The following is a 19,872-nucleotide window of genomic DNA, read 5'->3' as shown; positions in this document are numbered from 1 at the left end:
AGTTGGGGTTATTTGGTCTTTCTGCATCTCTGTCCAGAATTTGCCTCAACTGCACATACACACACTTATTCTTCATCTTTTACTGTTTCTCTGTATTTTTGTAGTTTGAGGAGAGGTGTGTCCAGGTGCAGGCACAACGGTACTGTAGCCGAGGGTCCTGGACCCAGACCTGTCTCACTTAGGGAAGGGGTAGAGGTTCAGAGTGTGAGAGCTCAGTAAAGGAGATGGTTAGTGGTGTGGGCTTCAGATTAGTTGGTTTGTACTTGAAAACACATTCCTATTTGAGTTGTTACTGTTTCTAAGAACTGGCTAGTCCTACGAGGGCAGTCCCTTCAGGGTCTGCAAGACCCCAGATATCAAAGTAACAGGACAGTTCAGTTCAGTCACTCAGTCGTGTCCGACTCTTTGCGACCCCATGAACTGCAGCACACCAGGCCTCCCTGTCCATCACCAACTCCTGGAGTTCACCCAAACCCATGTCCATCAAGATGGTGATGCCATCAAAGCATCTCATCCTCTGTTGTCCCCTTCTCCTCCTGCCCTCAATCTTTCCCAGCATCAGGGTCTTTTCCAGTGAGTAAGCTCTTTGCATCAGATGGCCAAAGTATTGGAGTTTCAGCATCAGTTCTTCCAATGAACACCCAGGACTGATCTCCTTTAGGATGGACTGGTTGGATCTCCTCAAAGTCCAAGGGACTCTCAAGAGTCTTCTCCAATACCACAGTTCAAAAGCATCAATTCTTTGGTGCTCAACTTTATAGTTCAACTCTCACATCCGTACATGACCACTGGAAAAACCATAGCCTTGACTAGACAGACCTTTGTTGACAAAGTGATGTCTCTGCTTTTTTATATGCTGTCTAGGTTGGTCATAACTTTCCTTCCAAGGAGTAACCGTCTTTTAATTTCATGGCTGCAATCACCATCTGCAGTGATTTTGGACCCCAGAAAAATAAAGTCAGCCACCGTTTCCACTGTTTCCCTATCTATCTGCTATGAAGTGATGGGACCAGATGCCATGGTCTTCATTTTCTGAATGTTGAGCTTTAAGCCAACTTTTTCCACTCTCCTCTTCACTTTCATCAAGAGGCTCTTTAGTTCTTCACTTTCTGCCATAAGGGTGGTGTCATCTGCATATCTGAGGTTATTGATATTTCTCCCAGCAATCTTGATTCCAGCTTGTGCTTCCTCCAGCCCAGCGTTTCTCATGATGTACTCTGCATAGAAGTTAAATAAGCAAGGTGACAATATACAGCCTTGACATACTCCTTTTCCTATTTGGAACCAGTCTGTTGTTCCATGTCCAGTTCTAACTGTTGCTTCCTGACCTACATACAGGAGAGGAGGACCATCAGAATTCTCTGCAGAGGCTGGTTCCTTCTGTATATGTGTGTAGGTTGTGTGGTTACAGAATGAAAAGGGGATATCTCTGCTGATAAGGTAGATTCAGGGCAGTTTAGCTGTTCAAAGATTTTAGCATTGATTGTTTCTGCTCAGATGCCCCACCTCATGTCTCGGGATTTACCTTCTTTCTCAGTAGTAACCTTAAAGTATCATATATTTTTCTAACATTTGATATTTAAATGGTGTTGTAAATGAGGAGCTTTTAGTGTGTGTTTGCTGCAGCTATAGGAGATGAGAGCCGCTTCAAAATGGCCCTCACGATTTTCTGATTTGTTTTCTCAGTTTGTTCTTAACTGGGCATTCAAAGACTGTCAGTTTGCCCCTTGCACTATTTGTGGTTTCTAGGCTAGTTAGAGAAAGCCAACTGACTCAGCATCTTTATAATGGTGATTGTTGCCACAGTCACCAAGTACGTTAGCCAGTTGGCCTCCGTCTGCGCATCCCTCATCCCATGCTACCAGTGGGGATAATTTGAGTATCGTGAGGCCACCACATGCTGCAGAGCTACTATTGGTCCATTACCCCAGCAAAGAGTTTATTTCTCAGATATCTCATATAAACTCAGTCTTAGAGTCTTATTTGGATATGATTCTACAGCCCTGAACAGTGGAAAACCCAGTTTCCTAAAGCTACTCCGAAAGCCTTTCACTCTTTCTAGTCAATATCCCAGCTGGAAAAAGATGGAACATTCACAGTGAGTAACTAAGGAAGTTTAATAAATGAATGTTGTACTAAAGTGTGGGCAGAGTGTACAGAAACCATCAAAGGATACTGCAGAACCCTGAAACCAGCAAAAGTGGGTAGCCTCCTAAAATCTCTAATTAAAATGGCAAGCAGGAAAGCAGTGTTCTAGACCCAGGGTGGGTACTTGCATCGTAAGGATCGTCTCACACAATCTGGTCTCTCCATCCGATTAAGGCAGCTGTCTGACAGTGACCCTGAAGCAGGGGCATCTGTAAAATAAAAATGATCTCAATTTCTTTCTCTCCTTTCATTTTCTGCCAGAACTCATCAGCTTTACAGAAGCCCCAAAGGTAACAGCAGGAAGATACAATTCACATAGGTCAGCTTCCAGTGATCCAGGAGGAAAAAGTCTAGAGGGTGGATCTGGTGGGGCAGACACAAAATAGCCAGCCCAGGTACCAGCCCAAAGGAGAGAAGTTAGAGCTAGTCCTGACATCCTAATGTTTCTTCTAAGCCCTTAATGGGTTCCTTCCTCTTTGTGTAGCTGCAGTCGTGTTAAACGTTAGTTATTGACTCGGTTCTTGTCAAGCTAAGAGAGTCTTCACTAATCCCTAAGCGTCTTCCAAGTCAGAGGGCAGATGACCATTTTCCTCTTTCTTATTTTTCTGTATAAGATACTAATGATCTGCATGTCTAAAACAATACTAACATGCACGAGGCATTCCTAACTTAACATGAATTCTTCACAAGTGAAAGTGTTGGTCCCTTGTAATCCTCACTTTCTCAGGATTATGTAGCCAGTGGAGATACTTTAGAATATGGAGGTGTTGTTAGTTGCTTAGTCATGTCTGACTCTTTGCGATCCCCTGACTGTAGCCCTTCAGGCTCCTCTGTCCGTGAAATTCTCCAGGCAAGAATACTGGAGTGGGTTGCCATTTCCTTCTCCAGGGGATCTTCTCCACAAAGAAATGGAACAGAGGTCTTCTGCATTGCAGGTGGATTCTTTACCTTCTGAGCCACCAGAGAAGCCCAACATAAATGCTTCATTTTGACCTAAGAATATGAAGGTGGAAAAGGAAAAATGTAATCAGGTTGAAAGGTTAAAGTGGCATTTTTATGCCCAGAAAGTAAATTCATATTCTGAGATCAAATGCAGGTTTTATGTCTTCTTAGCTTTATTGACTAGGTAATTAAAAAAACTTTCCCTCAGTCTCAGTTTCTCCATAATGAAAATGGGGGCCATAATATCTAACATGAACAAAAACTATTATTAGAGATAAATAGATAATGTTCCTGGCACAGTTTCTGGCACACATAAGGCACTGAGTAATTGGAAAGGATTTATTATTTTATTTGTTGGCAGCATCAGACATAGAAATAAAAGAAGAGAAAATACTGATTTAGGTGTCTAAAAGACAAATGAAAATCCTTGAAGAAATTTAGAAATTCTCAAAATATCTTCTTAGAATAATTCTTAGAATCCTAACAAAACAGACCGATTCATATACCTGCATTCTGATTGGAAATATGTAGCCACCAGCCATGTGTGTGTACTGAGAGACAGCTCTTTTCTTTTTTTAATTAGAAGCATCTCCCCATCCAGACAGATTTTCCAGCTATAAAGGAATTAAAATTACCTCTGTGAGCCAAACAGTTGAGAAATGTGTGTGGTCCAACATTTTGGCTACTTGGGGTCTTAACAAAGTGAATTGGAAAAAAAAAAATAATGGAAACGAAGATACAGGCTGGACTGCATTTGTTACAAAGCAGGAACACCGTTAGATTAAAGCCATTTACATTTTGAATTTCAGCAGTCCCTAAAATCAGCTTATATGCAAAGCTCCTTATACTAAAATGAGCTTAATTTCTGGTTGTAAACAGTTCTGCTGAACATAAAATTTCAGGCTTCTTGTGGATCCCTTGGATTAGCTTAGGAAAATCTTTAGTTACATTAAAACCTTATATGATGAATTTATTCCTTCAAACATATACCAACAGTTTTCTAGTGCATTTTCTCCTACTGGTATGATTTTCCAACAGCATTCTAGAATGTTAAGGTAAGGCACTAGTTATTTAATGGGCAACACACATTCCTTCTGCTCTGGTATATATTTTCACTATTTGAAATGAGCACATTTACAGTATTTCTCTATTATTTTTATTTAGACTCATAATGCAGAACATTATGAGTCTAAATAAATTCTCCTTCATGAATTGTAGGATATACTAATATTTCCAAAAATATATAGGAAAAGTCACTTAATAGTTTGGGTTTTCCATTATCCATTTGTATCACTTTTCAGGCATTCATCCCTTCCCCATGCAGTCTGTGTAACTCTGTGGAAGCTGAACTTGTCCTCAGATCTTTCTTCCAATGTAGTCAGCACATATATCCCTTCAAGCTGTTGATGGTTTTTTGTTTGGAGATGGATTCATGATTCCATTAATGTCAATGAGATACAAGTATATATTCTCACAACAGGCATCTTGGGAACAAGCATTTTTCATTTTTTAGCAGGTGGTGTTTGGAGAGAATCATTTCCTTAGCCGGAATTAAGTGAGGATGTCTGTTGCTTTGGAAGCTGCTGGCAACCATTCTATGACATGAGGGTTTTCAGTCTTAGCATGAAGCAGATATAGAAGACAGAGAAGCTGAATGCATTGCAGTCTCTGAAGATATTCAGACTTGACTGAAGCCTTCCTAGCTTGGACATATTCTGGTTTTAGGTGTATGTTCCACAGATTGCCACCATTCTGTAGCTCATGTAAGCATACAGTTTATTACTTAGGTCTGTTGCTTGCAATGGAGAAATGTCTAACATAAATATTTATCCATTTTAATACATTTTTACTTTACCTATTCAACCAACATTTTCACGCAGCCACAATGTGCCATTATAAAGGCTCCAAGCATACTGCCTGTCTTCTATGGGTACATGTAATTCAAAGCAATTACTTTCCACTTTCAAAGTTTCCATAGAAAATTGTGACTTGATTTAGATATGAGTGCATTTTTAGTTCCAAAAGGCTAACATCTATTAAAATGATGTTTTTGCTACCCTTTTTACTCAGAATTGGCAACTCCTTAAGCAAAAAAATATTTGATTCATAGATACATAATTTTATATATACTATATACACACATAACACATAAATAGTAATATTATGTAAAAGAGAATAATGTATACATACTTGGGAAACTATATTTATTTTCATTGTTCACGAGAGGAAACGTCAATCAGTGTGACAAACTTCCTGGTCTTATTTTAAGAAATTGCCATAGCCATCGCTGCTTTAGCAAGTCTTCCCTGGTGGCTCAGAGGGTAAAAGCATCTGTCTACAATGCAGGAGACCCGGGTTCGATCCCTGGGTAGGGAAGATCCCCTGGAGAAGGAAATGGCAACCCGCTATAGTCCATGGGGTCACAGAGAGTCAGGCACGACTGAGCGACTTCACTTCATCCCTGCTTCCAGCAACCACCAGCCCAAGTCAGTCTGCAGCCATCAACAATCGAAGCCAGACCCTCTGTCAGCAAGATGATGACTTGCTGAAGACTCAGATGATGGTTAGTATTTTTTAGCAGTAATGCATTTTAAAATGAAGGTATGTACATTGTTCTTTTAGGCATAGTGTTATTTTACACTTAATAGACTTCAGAATAGTGTATAGTGTAAGCATAATTTTTATATATACTGGGAAACCAAGGAAAAATGTATACTTAATTTTATATTGTGATATTCTTGCTTTATTGTGGTAGTCTGGAACCAAAACCCATAATATCTCCAAGGTATGCCTCCAAGGTACGTTTCTTCTCACAGCTAAGACCTAAGAATCTTTGAAAAGTGAGTGCATCCTGAAATATTTATTAAAAAAGCACTGTTAAATTCCCAGTTGAAAGTTTTTGGAGTACAAACACAAAAATAAAATGAAACTCAAAAACCTGCCAGTAAGCCTTGAAATATATAGCAGTTTCTGATATTTGAGATAATGGTACTTTAAAGGAGTTAACATGCAAATCAGACTACAGAATGTACATAATTGTTTTCCTATTACTTTCATTTAAAATATCTTTAAAAACAGCCTGTCAGAGTATTGGATATGTTTTTCTCATTACTTTTTTTTTTTTTAAGAGTAGATAGTACTTTATTGATTAAAAGGTTGAAGCCAGGGAGGGTTTTGAGTTGAGAAGGAACATCCTCAAAGCCTTGGTTTAAAAAGATTGATCTGCCTGTGGTGAGGAGGGTGAGTGCAGGGGGATCTGACCCCTTTTCACAGCCTTTCTTTTTCCAACTGTTTCCCTCTGACTCTGCCTCATCTTCACAGGCTTCCCACCCCACCACAGCATCTCTCCTTTCCATGAATCTCTCCACCCTCTTCCTTCAGTTTCCTTCTCTGCACCCCCTTTCCACCCTCCCTCCTTTCAAACCCTGGCTCATTACCTTTGAAATCTCATTACCTTTTAAATAGTTTCTTTCCAACCACAAGCCCAATGAGCAGATTGTTAACAAAAGATTAAGATGAGGCTACCCAGAGTTTGGTATGAAAGTTTCTTTAATTAGTCAGACAGGACAGAGCTGTCACTGTATCCTTCCCACTACTGTTTTCTTAGTGGATAGACATAAAGGCTTTCTGTATCCTCAGGTTCTGCTTCTGTAGGTTCAGCCAACTGTGGATCGAAATTCCAGAAATTTCCAAAAGGCAAATTTGAATTTGCATTGTAACAACTTTTTTACATTGTATTTATATTACAATGACTTTTTAAGTAGCATTTACATTTTATTAGGTATTACCGGTAATTTAGAGATGATTTAAAGTACACTGGAGGATGGGTGTAGAGTATATGTAAATCCTGTGCCACTTTAGGACTTCCCTTGTGACTCGGTATATTCCCCTGGAGTACAGGAGATGCCAGTTCGATCCCTGGGTTGGGAAAATCCTTTGGAGAAAGGAATGGCAATCCACGCCAGTATTCTTGCCTGAGAAATCCCATGGACAGAGAAGCCTGGAAGGCTACTGTTCATGGGGTCACAAAAGAGACATGGCTTAGTAACAAAACAACAACAACAAAATGCCATATTATACAAGGTTCTTATACATTCTTGGATTTTGGTCCTTGGATAGCTAGGGATTAGCTGTACACATTGCTAGAATACAACTTGAAACTTCAATTATTAGAATAATTGTCAAATGTGGATGATAGGGTTATATTAATGATGTTTGTTATTATTTAACAGAAACACAACCACCACCTTAGATACGTATTATAAATTCCTCTACTCCCTTAGGGAAAAAACAGTCGAAATCTACATGTGGTCTATGTAGTGGCCTGTTCTAGAACTTACAGCTCACAAATACCTTTTTCTCTGAATGGACTGTTAAGAATCTGAAAAGAAAGTTTTGACTTTTCCAATTTTAGATTTTTTTCTTTTTTGTATATAGACAGATTTAAAAGCTAGTTTAGATATAGCCATGGAGAAGGAAATGGCAACCCACTCCAGTACTCTTGCCTGGAAAATCCCATGGACGGAGAAGCCTGGTAGGCTACAGTCCATAGGGTCGCAAAGAGTTGGACACGACTGAGTGACTTCACTTTCACTTTAGATATAGCCAACCAAGTGAAATATGAGACAATTTTTTAACTCACTGTTCGGACTGAAGAGTTGGCGACTTATGTGGTAAGTGTAAGACGACAGAATGCTTGACAGTATACCCTTGTAGACAAAGAATGTTCTTCAGCTTTACGGTTAAGCTCTGACAGTCACATAAACATCAGCATTCTCACCCCGGGCAGGAGCAATGCTGTAGATGCTACAAGCGACTCTCTGGGCTGTGCACGCGGGAGCCAGGATAGTGAATAGGGTCGCTGTGGTCGCATGACTGCAGTTAAGAAACTGGTTTGTGAGTAAACATGTGTAATTTTTAGGGGTTCCCCAAACTGACCCTTCAAAGGGGAGAATTTTATCTAATGATAATTCAGACTTAATAAAGACATATGACTGCCAGTGTGAAAATCTATGACAGCATCAGAGAAGTTCTCATTTCTTTTCAGGACTTCAGAGCAAACAAACCCAAGGGAATCCTGATCTGAGAAAATGGAGTCCATATATTTTTCTTTGAGATGAAGGTAATTTGATGTAATCATTTCTATGTTATATTCCCAGTTTAACAAACTGTTCTCTATTCCAAAATACAAAATCATGTAACAGTTCCTTAGGACAGGTGTAAAACTTCTAGACTTGTGTCCAAGGATGGAGACGGTCTTTATACAAGAGAATTTATATAGCATGAGTCGGTTTGACCCCTCAGCCACATAGATGTTTAAGTGAAAACAACACTCAGTTAAGTTGGGAGTGGTGACAAATACATAAAACTGAGCTTTTCAATGTGCATGTCAGAGTTTGGGTGGGGTAGGAGGATATCTGTAGAGACAACATTAGAATAAATATAGAGTAACTTAGACAACATTTTAAAAACTCATGAATCTTAGCCTACAAAACATATAAACTGTTGTTCTCTCTAAGTGCTTAATTTGCTTGCCTTAACCATTTATTGGGGCAGGAGAAAGCTTCAGGGACATAAATGTTATCGATAACTGCCCAAAAGTTGGTATTAATGAGCCATGCCATTTACAACATACAACATGGAGGAAACCTACCTCTCCCTCCCCTTTCTTTATTGAGGTATAACTGACAAAAAGGTATATATTTAAGGTATACAAGTGTCAGATTTTGATTTATGTATATACCTTGTGGAATAATTACCAGTTAGGCAAACTAACATACATCACCTCACATAGTTAACATTTTCTGTGTGTATGGTAAGAGTACCTAAAATCTTCTTTAGGAAACTTTCGATGTCTAACATAGTACATAGGCATAGACCCCGTGCTGGACAGTAGCTCTGCAGCACTTACTGCAAAGTGAAACTGCTCACATTGCCCAGCAGCGGCCCCTCTCACCCGCCTTCTACCATTTGTCTGTCCGGGTTCAGCTGAGGGAGGGAGGCAGTTCTCATGGTGCCTCTCACTTCATTTAGCATAATGCCCTCCAGGTTCATCCGCATTGTCACAAATAGCAGGACATCCTTCTTCTTAAAGACTGAACAATATCCTGATTAATAGAGATAATCACACTTTATCATCTAGAGATGAATGGATATTTTTGGGGTGCTAAAATTTCCATTGATTCTTATTTCTTTTATTTCCTTAGGAAAGCAAATGTAAGCATTGTGTAATTACTCGCTGAAGCATCTGTATGGTTCCTGTAGAAAAGAACATCCATATAATCCTGGTGTTGGAGTCAAATTATTTGCTTCTTCTCATTCTTTGTGTGACAAGTGAGTGATTTCCCCCTAAACCTGGACATTCAAGCTAAAATCTGATTTTTATTTAAATTTTGTGTTTATCAAGCTTCCTCCAATGGCCACTTCAGTGCAAGAAGAGTGTGGGGGTGTCTTGTTACCTTCAGACGAGCCGGAAGTGCAGGTTCTTCACATGGCCTGGTTTCCCATTGGGATGAACGGGGGCTCTTTGTTACTACTGGACGGGCTCAGAGTTCCAGCTTTCTCTTCAACTTCAGCTGGGACCTGGCTGGAAGCAGGAGAAGATCTCGTCACCGGGCTTCACTGGGGCCCCCGCTGCCAGTTCCTTGGAGGAAGTGGACTCGTTATCACTGAGTAGTGCTAAGAGCCTTGACTGCATAGTTCTTGTTCTCACACACCCTCGGTGAGGAAGTGGAGGTACCTTGTTACTGCTGCAGAGAAGTGGCGATCCAGACTCTGTCCTGGTCTCCACTGCAGCATGGCACGAGATCTGTCAGGGATGGAAAGCTCAGTTCTCCAGTCAGCCTCTTCTGATACCAGGCTGTGGAAGGAAAGTTAGAGTATCTCACTGTTGCCTGCCAAGGGTGGAAGTCTTGCTTTTCCACGCAAAACTTTGCTAGAAAGGATGAGGCTGGGGCTTACTCTACAGGTTACTCTACACCGGTTATTGGGTGAAGGTTTTTCTCTTGTTACCTGGTCCTTCGGCTACAAAGAGGCTGTACGAGGGTTCTTTTAGCAGCTTCTCCAGTATTCATTCTGAGATACATGAGACAAAAAGAAAACTTCAGAATTCACCAAGTCGTTCCACATAAACATAGGTATAAATATCTCCCAGTTTTGAACTTGTACTTGGTGGTTGGAATAGGTAAAAGTACATCTGTTCTTCTCCATACTCTTTGAAAGTTCGATAAAATTCATATGATTCTTGTTTTGTAAATTGAGGTATAAGTGAAATATAACATTTCAGATGTATAATAAAATGGTTCAGTGTTTGTATATATTGTGAAATGATCACGATAAATTATCTTAAAAATCTTTTTAGAAAGCTATAATAAACTGAACAAAATGTTTATTGTAATATGCCTCACAGCAGATAATACTTAATGTGATATATGTCTCTGATATTTTACCCTGCTTTAATGCCAAATACTAAAGAAAATGATACAAACACAGATCATTACTGCCAGCAAAAAAAAAAAAAAAATTCACATCCCTTTGGTGAAATGCAATGATACAAACCATGAGGTTGGATAATGTGGATGACACTTTACATGGAAAGGAAAATCAAGAATTAAAATAATTGTGATGGAGTCCTGTGGTATTCTTTTAAAACTCCTATTAAAATATTGGAGGATGATGGGGTACAAGTGGAGACGTGAATAGGTGCTTTAGGGTGACTACTGCAGTTTATCTGGACCTCGCCTGGTTTTAACACTGAACGTCTCTTAGTCCTGGACAAACAGGAAGCGTAGTCATCCTCACTGGACAACTGTGCTGATTTACAGGTACTGTGCAATTTTAATCTTATTAGTAAATGTAATTGTGGCTGTTTTACTACTAATGCATCCAAGGAATTATTAAATAACTGGGTGAAATTCACCACATTCTCTTACCTCATCCATCGTTGTAGCTGGGAGCTTGTGACTTCTAGTAACTACTGAATTGGGTTTTCTGCTCTTGTTCTTCACCTCCTTTAGCCCCTTTGTTTCCAAACAGCAGAGTTCTTAAGAATTGCATTAGAATCAAGCAATTGGAGAGATATATTTATGATTAGAAAACTGTTGACTAGAACCAAAGTTTATTATATTATCTGTAGAATAATAGACATTTTAAAATGAATTAATGTAGTTTGCTATATTTGCTAAAGTTATATTGTATCAATTACTGGAATCTTCATTTACAAGAAATAATAGTAATGTAGAATAATCTTGTATTTATAAACCAACCCTTTACTGTACAGAAGAAACTAACAACACTGTAAAGCCATTACAATAAAAATTAAATGAAATCATTAAAATTTATTGTTTTGTTATGTATACCCCCTTTAAGTAATCAATGTAATTTTTAGTGTGTTGTATAAATTGGCATGTTAGGAATATAGCACATTGAATTAAATCCTGTAAGACTAATTTTTAAATAAATCTTAATTTTTCTTTAGAGCAATAAACCTAAGTCAGTAGCTGTTCTTCAAAATGTTTGTTTTTACAATGGAACACTACTCAGCCATAGGGTTTCCTACGTGATTCTGCAGTAACGAGTCCTCCTGACAAAGCGGGAAACACAAGTTCAATCCCTGGGTCAGGAACATCCCCTGGAGGAGGAAAAGGCTACCCACTCCAGTATTCTTGCCTGGAAAATTCCATGGGCAGAGGAGCCAGGTGGGTCCATGGGGTCGCAAAAGAGTCAGACATGACTTAACAACAATTAGCCATAAAAGGAACAAATCTGAACAAGTTGTTGTGAGGTAGGTGAGCCTAGAGCCTGCTATACAGAGTTAAGTCAGAAACAGCAAAATATCAGATGTTACTGATGCGCCTATTTTCAGGGCAGTAACAGAGACACAGACATTGAGAACAGGCTTGTGGACACAGTGAGGGAAGCAGAGGGTGGGACGAATTGCAAGAGCAGCATCGAAACATACACATTACCCTGTGTAACACATAGCCAGAGGGAATCTGCTGTGTGATGCAGCGGGCTCACCCGGGTGCTCTGTGACAACCTAGAGGGGCGGGAGAGAGGCTCCAGAGGGAGGGGACATACGTATACCTATGGTCGGTTCATGGTGACGTTTGGCAGAAACCGACACAACATTGTAAAGCATTTATCTTCCAATTAAAAATAAATTTTAAAAATGCTTTTAATGATATACGAGATTATAGACATTTTCCCTGAAGTGTAACACACCTTTACCATTCACATAAATCAGTGAACACACCTACACTTACTTGTGCTTTTAACTCAGGTACATAGTGTATTATTTATAAAAAAATTTTTGTCCACATTTTAAGGTTTCAAGCAAATTTCCATTGAAAAAATATCTTCCAAATTACCAAGACTCCTGCTAAGGAGGGGATGTGCACAGTAGCAATTAGGACAGTTAATCAGTTGGATTTGTCATCTAAAGGGGAAAAATCATTAGCAAGACACTGGGTGGCTAGTGACAGCTTAAATACTTATAAATCACAAAATTGTCAGTTCTTTCATTTAAAATAGATAGGTTGAGCCTTTTTCAATTTAAGTTTTTGATTTATGTCACTTTGCAAAAACCTAAGCACTTAAGAATCTTGTCATGCAGAAAAACTTAAACTTTTTAATAAAAGTTAAACAAGCAAATTGTTCTAGAAAAAGTCAAAAGACTCCTGTCTGCACACTACATTGGAGCCCCATCAGACCTTAGTAAACATTATATCGAGAGGTTCACATACTGGTATCCAAAAATGCCCTTTAAAATATAATAATAAATGTTAGAAATACCACAGAATCAAAAGAGCGATTATCTCAAGTGGCTTAAATAAACAAAGCCATACCTGTGCTGAAACACACAAAAGCCAATTATGCTTGGAATTTGAGCATCAACACTACTCTCAAGTGACAAACTGCCAAAACTCACCTTTCGGTGGCCTCCACTAGTTCAGTATCTCGAAGGCCTCTAGGAAAGACACCATGTGTACTGTTTTTAACATTAACTTTGTGATCCTACGTCTCAGCCTCAGTCATCGTCTTTTTTTCATTCAGTTTTCACAGTTCTCTTCTGCATAATCATCATGTTAATCGTGTAGTTGATCAACTCAGGATACTCCAGTGCATACCAATTTCCCAAGCTTCCTACGGTAGATGTGGATTCCATTTACAAAACATGGTCTTTCCTTTACGATAAAACAACATGCAAGTCAATGCGACACAGGATACAAACTAGCATCTAGATGTTATTATCATAGGCATTGTAGCCTTGCCATCCTTAATTACTGAATTCCTTAACTATGTGGTTAACTATGTTAATACAGACACAGTCTTACGTGACCAACTTTTTTTTTGGTGGCGGCACTGGGTCTTCTTGCAACCTGAGGGCTTCTTTAGTTGTGGCGTGCAGGCTTAGTTGCAGTATATGAGATCTTACTTCCCTGACCAGGGACCGAACCCAGGCCACTTGCGTTGGGAGCAAAGAGTCTTATTCACTGGATGACAGGGAAGTCCCTCTTGTATGATCAGTTTGATTTGCACAATTTATTTAAATGGGACTGAAACAGTCAACGATGAGTATATAATCACTACCATTGCAAATCTCAGGAATTTTTAATTACTCAAGTGACCTCACTGGGGTAGTTATTGATCACATAACTTGCAGGCAGTTTACTATGGTTTTGAAAAAAGAGCTAAGGGACAGCAAAGCTTTGGTCACTCACTTACCTAATAACCTACTGAACATATTATGGTACTTTTAGATCTGGAATATACCTGAGGTGATCATTGAATTCATCAAAATTCCATGTGAAGGGGAAGTAGTGGAAGCTTTTATTTGAGAATGTAATTCTGCCTTAGTGTGCAGATGAGTATGGAAACCAACGAGGTATGGGAACAAAAGCTCTGAGAAAGATTTTGGAGAGAGTGAGGAGACTGTCAAGACACTTAGATGTGATTCGAGCAACCTGGAGCAGAAAGCAAGCACCGACTCCAGTGTTATGTTTTAACTAGGATCTTTATGAGAGAATTTGAGAGAGATGAAAGTTAAAAAGTTAAAAATTTTTCTCCATAATCTTTGGAAAACCTTAAAAAACCCTATGTTGAAAGCACAAGGCACCCATTTGTCTTTAACAGTGGAAACAGTGTCAGATTTTATTTTTCTGGGCTCCAAAATCACTACAGATGGTGACTGCAGCCATGAAATTAAAAGACGCTTACTCCTTGGAAGGAAGTTATGACCAACCTAGATAGCATATTGAAAAGCAGAGACATTACTTTGCCAACAAAGATTCGTCTAGTCAAGGCTATGGTTTTTCCTGTGGTCATGTATGGATGTGAGAGTTGGACTGTGAAGAAGGCTGAGCGCCGAAGAATTGATGCTTTTGAACTGTGGTGTTGGAGAAGACTCTTAAGAGTCCCTTGGACTCTAAGGACATCCAACCAGTCCATTCTGAAGGAGATCAGCCCTGGGATTTCTTTGGAAGGAATGATGCTAAAGCTGAAATTCCAGTACTTTGGCCACCTCATGTGAAGAGTTGACTCATTGGAAAAGACTCTGATGCTGGGAGGGATTGGGGGCAGGAGGAGAAGGGGACGACAGAGGATGAGATGGCTGGATGGCATCACTGACTCGATGGCCGTGAGTCTCAGTGAACTCTGGGAATTGGTGATGGACAGGCCTGGTGTGCTGCGATTCATGGGGTCGCAAAGAGTCGGACACGACTGAGTGACTGACCTGATCTGATTTAATACAATTGAAGATCATGGGTACTTGGCACGTTATTGGATGCCAAATACCAATAATAAAGCAGACAACTCAAAGGCAGTAAGAACATCCTGTATTTGAAGTGTAGAAAATTCATGAGAAAAAAGAAAACAAGCATGGAAATGTATTGGGAATAACAGAGGACATTTATTGTAAGTGAACAACGGGAGAAATTTTTCATAAACTGGACACTCTTGTGGAATCTTCCCAAAATAACAAAGATTAATCTGTATTCTTTTTACCAACACAAATCCCACCCAACAAAAGATAACCACTAATCCAACTTCTGAAAAAAATAGATCAATTTTATTTTTTTCCTATACGTACAAATGCTGATGTGTAAGATTTGGAATCATTCAGTACATGTTTGTTTTAGTCTGTTGAGCTGCTGTACCAAAACCATAAACTGGAAAATGTGTAAACAGCAAACGTTTATCCTGAAGACTGGGAAGTTCAAGATCTTGGTGCTGGAAGATGTGGTGTCTGGTGAGGAGAGCCCGCTTCATAGCTGGCTGTATTCGCTGTAACCACACAAGGGTCTACGGGGCAAGGGAGCTTTGTCACGTCTCTCTCTGAAGTGCCCTGATTCCTTTCATGAGGGCTCAACCTTTAAGACCTCGTTACCTTTCAAATGCCTCATCTCCTAACACCATCGCATTAGACACTAGGTTTTCAACACAGATATTGTGGAGGGGGACATAGTCAGTCCATTGTAATGTTCATTTGGGTGTGGTTTCTTTTGCTTCTTTGGCACACGTGAAATTTTCCCATATGATTCATGTAAGTATAGTTTATTCTCACTGCTGCATGCATACAGAATTTTCAGAAGATAGTGGGTTAATTTTTAAAAATAGATATTGTGTAGAAAAGGGAATCCTCCCACCCTGTTGGTGGGAATGTAAATTGGTTACAACCACTACAGAGAATGTTATGAAAATTCCTTGAAAAACTAAAAATCAGAACTACTATATGATCCAGCAATCCCATTCCTAGACATATATCCAGAGAAAACCATAATTCAAAAGCATACAATGCACCCCGATGTTCATTACATCACTATTTGAAATGACCAAGACATGGAAGCAACCTAAAGGTCCACTGACATAGGAATGGATAAAGAAGATGTGGTACATATATACAGTGGAATATTATCCTAAAAAAGAATGAAATAATGCCATCTGTAGCATCATGGATGGACTTAGACATTGTCATACTGAGTGAAGTCAGAGAAAGACAAATATCATATGATAACACTCATAAGTAGAATTTAAAAAATGATACACGAACTTACTAACAAATCAGACACAAATTCACAGGTAGTAAGAAAAAAAATGGTTACCAAAGGGAAAATAATGCAGAGGTGGGGAGAGGGATAAATCAGGGGCTTGGGATTAGCATCATGCTCTACATATGCAAGACTACTGTATGGTATAGAGGGCATTATTCAGTGTTCTGTAATACCCTATATGGAAAAGAATCTGGAAAAGAATGAATATATGTGTGTATGCATATATATATGCATATATATATATATATATATATAACCACTTTGCTATACACCTCAAACTAATACAACCTTGTAAATCAACTATACTCCAATAAAAAATTTTTAAATGTATAAAATCTTTTAAAAATACATGTTTTCATTTTTATTTATTAGAAAAACTATAGCTAGCAAACAAAGCCATGATTCAGATTCATGTGTGCTTAGGATAAGGCTGGAAAATGTGTATGTATAGAAATTAAAAGTACATTTAATGAAAAACATGAATTCATTATTGTGAGTTGTACATAGCAATAACAAAAATTATGCATCATGTTCTGTTGACAACATGATGTTAAACATTGATTAGGGAATAAGGCTATGTCTTCTGCTTTTTAGAAAGAATGAAGCTTTATAGTTAATTGAATCAGTGGAGGATTATTTTCGAGTAAGATAACAGGTGATCAGTTAAAGTCATATATTCGATTAACTGGTTATCAGTTTCTCTGCTGAATCTCCTGAGATTGAGTCAAAGTGATCATTACCAGGAATCCAGTGGTTCCACCAGTTGTTTCTTTACCAAGTTTTCCTAATTGTTCTCTATGGATCTGAGAAAAGGCAATTACAATATCTCTTTACAGGAAAAAAGGACACAGCCAGTGAAGTTGAAAGATCTTGCCAAAATTAATCACTAAGTGGCTGAAAAACATGTTTGAATGGATTCTAAGGGATATAGGCCAAAGAGAGCTAAATATAAATCCTGATCTGACTGAGTTTATCAATTCAGATGTACTCAATCAGAATTTTTAACTATATTAGTCCAAGTATTTGAAACCATATTACATGCAGAAAGACTAAGATTAATTGAAAGATCACAGTGCAGACTCTCAGGAATGTGAGGCAAGGCTATGACAATCTCTTCTACCTTCAGCTACTCTCTGTTTGCAAAGAAGCTCCTGGCTTGCTGCTGGGTCTCTGATCATGGTATACCAAGTCACTTGGCAATGGCAGCTTAGCAAGTAATCCAGTATTGTTTTCTTTCTTTTTTTGATCATCAAATCATAATGACTGGTGTGCACAGCATTCCTTTATTGCTGGAAACGATATGTACAAGATCAGGCCTGAGCAGATTGGAAAGACTCAATTTGCAGGGGGGAGGGGGTGGAAACATTCCACTGCTTCTCTGTCCCTCCTCCAACCTTGTACCTGTGGAATCCTGATCAGTTTTTAAATGACAGAAGTTCTCTGTGAAGGACTCACAGAGGCCTGGTTTGCATGGCATGCAGCCTCACCAGCTGGAGGTAGCGCGGCTGCATTGTCTTTCCACGTAGGAGGGGTGCGGTCAGGCAGAAGGGAAATCCTTCCAGTTGGCTGTGATGTGAGCAGTAAATCTAACTGTTCACTCTATTTGAAAAGCTTCAGTTCTACACTAATTCCTCAACAATGCCTATTGGATGGGCTGGCTCATCAAGAACTTAGAGAGGAGGAAACTGGAAGGTGGCTGACAGGGAAGTCTGGAGTGGTAGGAATTAATGTGGACATTACTATCAAAATAGGAACAAAGTGCAAAGATGTTTGCATCCTATTTAAATTCCCTAAAGAATTATCTGTGACAAAGAAGGACCTTAATAAATAGACAAGAACTGTTGTGGTTTTTTTGTGTGTGCTTATTAAGTACACTTGTTTTCAGATTTCTGGTTCTTGCTCAGGGGGGCCAATAACATGGACTTTTCCTCATCAGAACTGATGCGCTTTGTGCCCAAATGACCAAAAACAGGCTAATGCTGAGCCAGTTTGGTACCATTTTTCGGTGGACTAACCAGCCATGCAACCGAAAATTGATACCCAAAGTGACTTCCGCCATGAAAGAAGAGAGCGGTTTGTTCTTCCAGAGGCAGAGTTACTCTGGGTGCAGACTGGCCAGTCCTTGCACAGTACTTTTTGCCAGCACCACCGTTCATATGCTCACAGAATGTCTTTTCCTTGCTATGTCACCACTAACATCATTTCCAATTAAATTTTCCACGAATGAAGGGTTCCAGAGATCATACCACAGAATCCAGTGAAAGAATTCAGTCAAAATCAGCTGACCTGATAAAAGGGCAGAAATGGCCAACTGATGATTCAACTGTAATGCCACCTTGGAAGAGAGAAAACCCAGAAAATTTGAGATCCTGTCCTGTAGCCTGTAGCATAAGCCTTAAAATGGAAGATGGTATATTGTACTGTTTCCCCCAAAATCATTATATCAATAGGAGGAGAGAGGAGTTCCTTCTCACTATATGTTTAATAATCCATTCACAATATTTTTCTTTTGATCCAAAGAAACTTGGATTCAGTTGAGTTGGCAGTCCTCGTACCCGAGAGAGACACCTATGCCAAGAGCCGTGGTTCCGTTGAACTGGAAGATGAGACTGCCAGTTGGCCGTTCTGAGCTCATTCTCTACTGAACCGACAAGCAAATGAAGGGACTAATTTGTAAACTGTGGTGGTTTATACTGATTACAGAGAGAAAATTGGGTTATTACTACACAAAGTAGAGAAAAAGAACTATGCTTAGACTTGCGGGCTTTTTAAGGAATTTCTTTGTATTCTCATGTAGAGTAAACTGGAGAAGGCAATGGCACCCCACTCCAGTACTCTTGCCTGGAAAATCCCATTGGTGGAAGAGCCTGGTGGGCTGCAGTCCATGGGGTCGAGAAGAGTCGGACACGACTGAGCGACTTCACTTTCACTTTTCACTTTCATGCATTGGAGAAGGAAATGGCAACCCACTCCAGTGTTCTTGCCTGGAGAACCCCAGGGATGGGGGAGCTTGGTGGGCTGCTGTCTATGGGGTCACACAGAGTCAGACACGACTGAAGTGACTTAGCTGTAGCCATAGAGTAAATAATGTCCATGGGAAACGAGGACACTGAATAAGGTCTGGACTGACATGGATTCTGTGGAAGTAAATCTTCGTGTTGCCCCGCCAAGTTTAAGAACCCCAACCCTCAAAGGCCCTGGGTAAGGCAAAGGGAGTAAGGACTTAGAGGAGAACAGAACTATGGCTGCTGACTTGAGCTGACTGGCTACAGACATAGGGGCTGCAATATGTCTTGTGCTGGATATCTCAGTTTCCTCCATTTTTTAAACCTTACACAGTTGATGTTATAATTTGGGACCCATGGAAGTTATGGTTAAGTTGACAGCATCTTGTGATGATTTGGTGGTAGGTGGGATTTTGTGATTTGCTCTCTGTTGGTCAAGAATGGATGCTGAGTTGCAAAACATATGAAGGGTGTTGGCTAAACTCCATTTGCCACTTCCTGCCTGCCCACACACCTATTTTCTGCTATTCTTTTGTTTGTTCTGTGCTCTACAGAACACAGAACAGGAGAGGACCCCTGAATCCAGACTGCATTGTCTGGGGGTTCCTGCCTTCTGCCTGCAGTTTGGATTCAGCCAGTGGCAGGCAGCAGCAGTTGATTTTCCAATAGGAGGAAAGCGTGTTAAGGGGAGTTCTCTACCTCCTTCCTCAGTTCCTTTAGGGACT

General features: G+C 39.6%; 1 protein-coding gene across 1 annotated transcript in view; it reads left to right on the top strand.

Annotated features, from left to right (window-relative positions):
* Window positions 1-11,554, top strand: part of C27H8orf48 (chromosome 27 C8orf48 homolog) — a 286,378-nt gene extending 274,824 nt beyond the window's left edge. The window contains exons 4-6 of the transcript XR_009734039.1: window positions 5,437-5,653; window positions 8,138-8,212; window positions 9,297-11,554. The gene's annotated coding sequence lies outside the window, so the exon portion shown is untranslated. The remainder of the gene's footprint in view (window positions 1-5,436; window positions 5,654-8,137; window positions 8,213-9,296) is intronic.
* The last annotated feature ends 8,318 nt before the right edge of the window (window positions 11,555-19,872 follow it).

The sequence above is a fragment of the Bos javanicus genome, chromosome 27, assembly GCF_032452875.1.
Source record: "Bos javanicus breed banteng chromosome 27, ARS-OSU_banteng_1.0, whole genome shotgun sequence".
NCBI lineage: Eukaryota > Metazoa > Chordata > Mammalia > Artiodactyla > Bovidae > Bos > Bos javanicus.
Note: the sequence above shows the minus strand (reverse complement) of the source record. Positions and strands in the feature narration are given on the sequence as shown.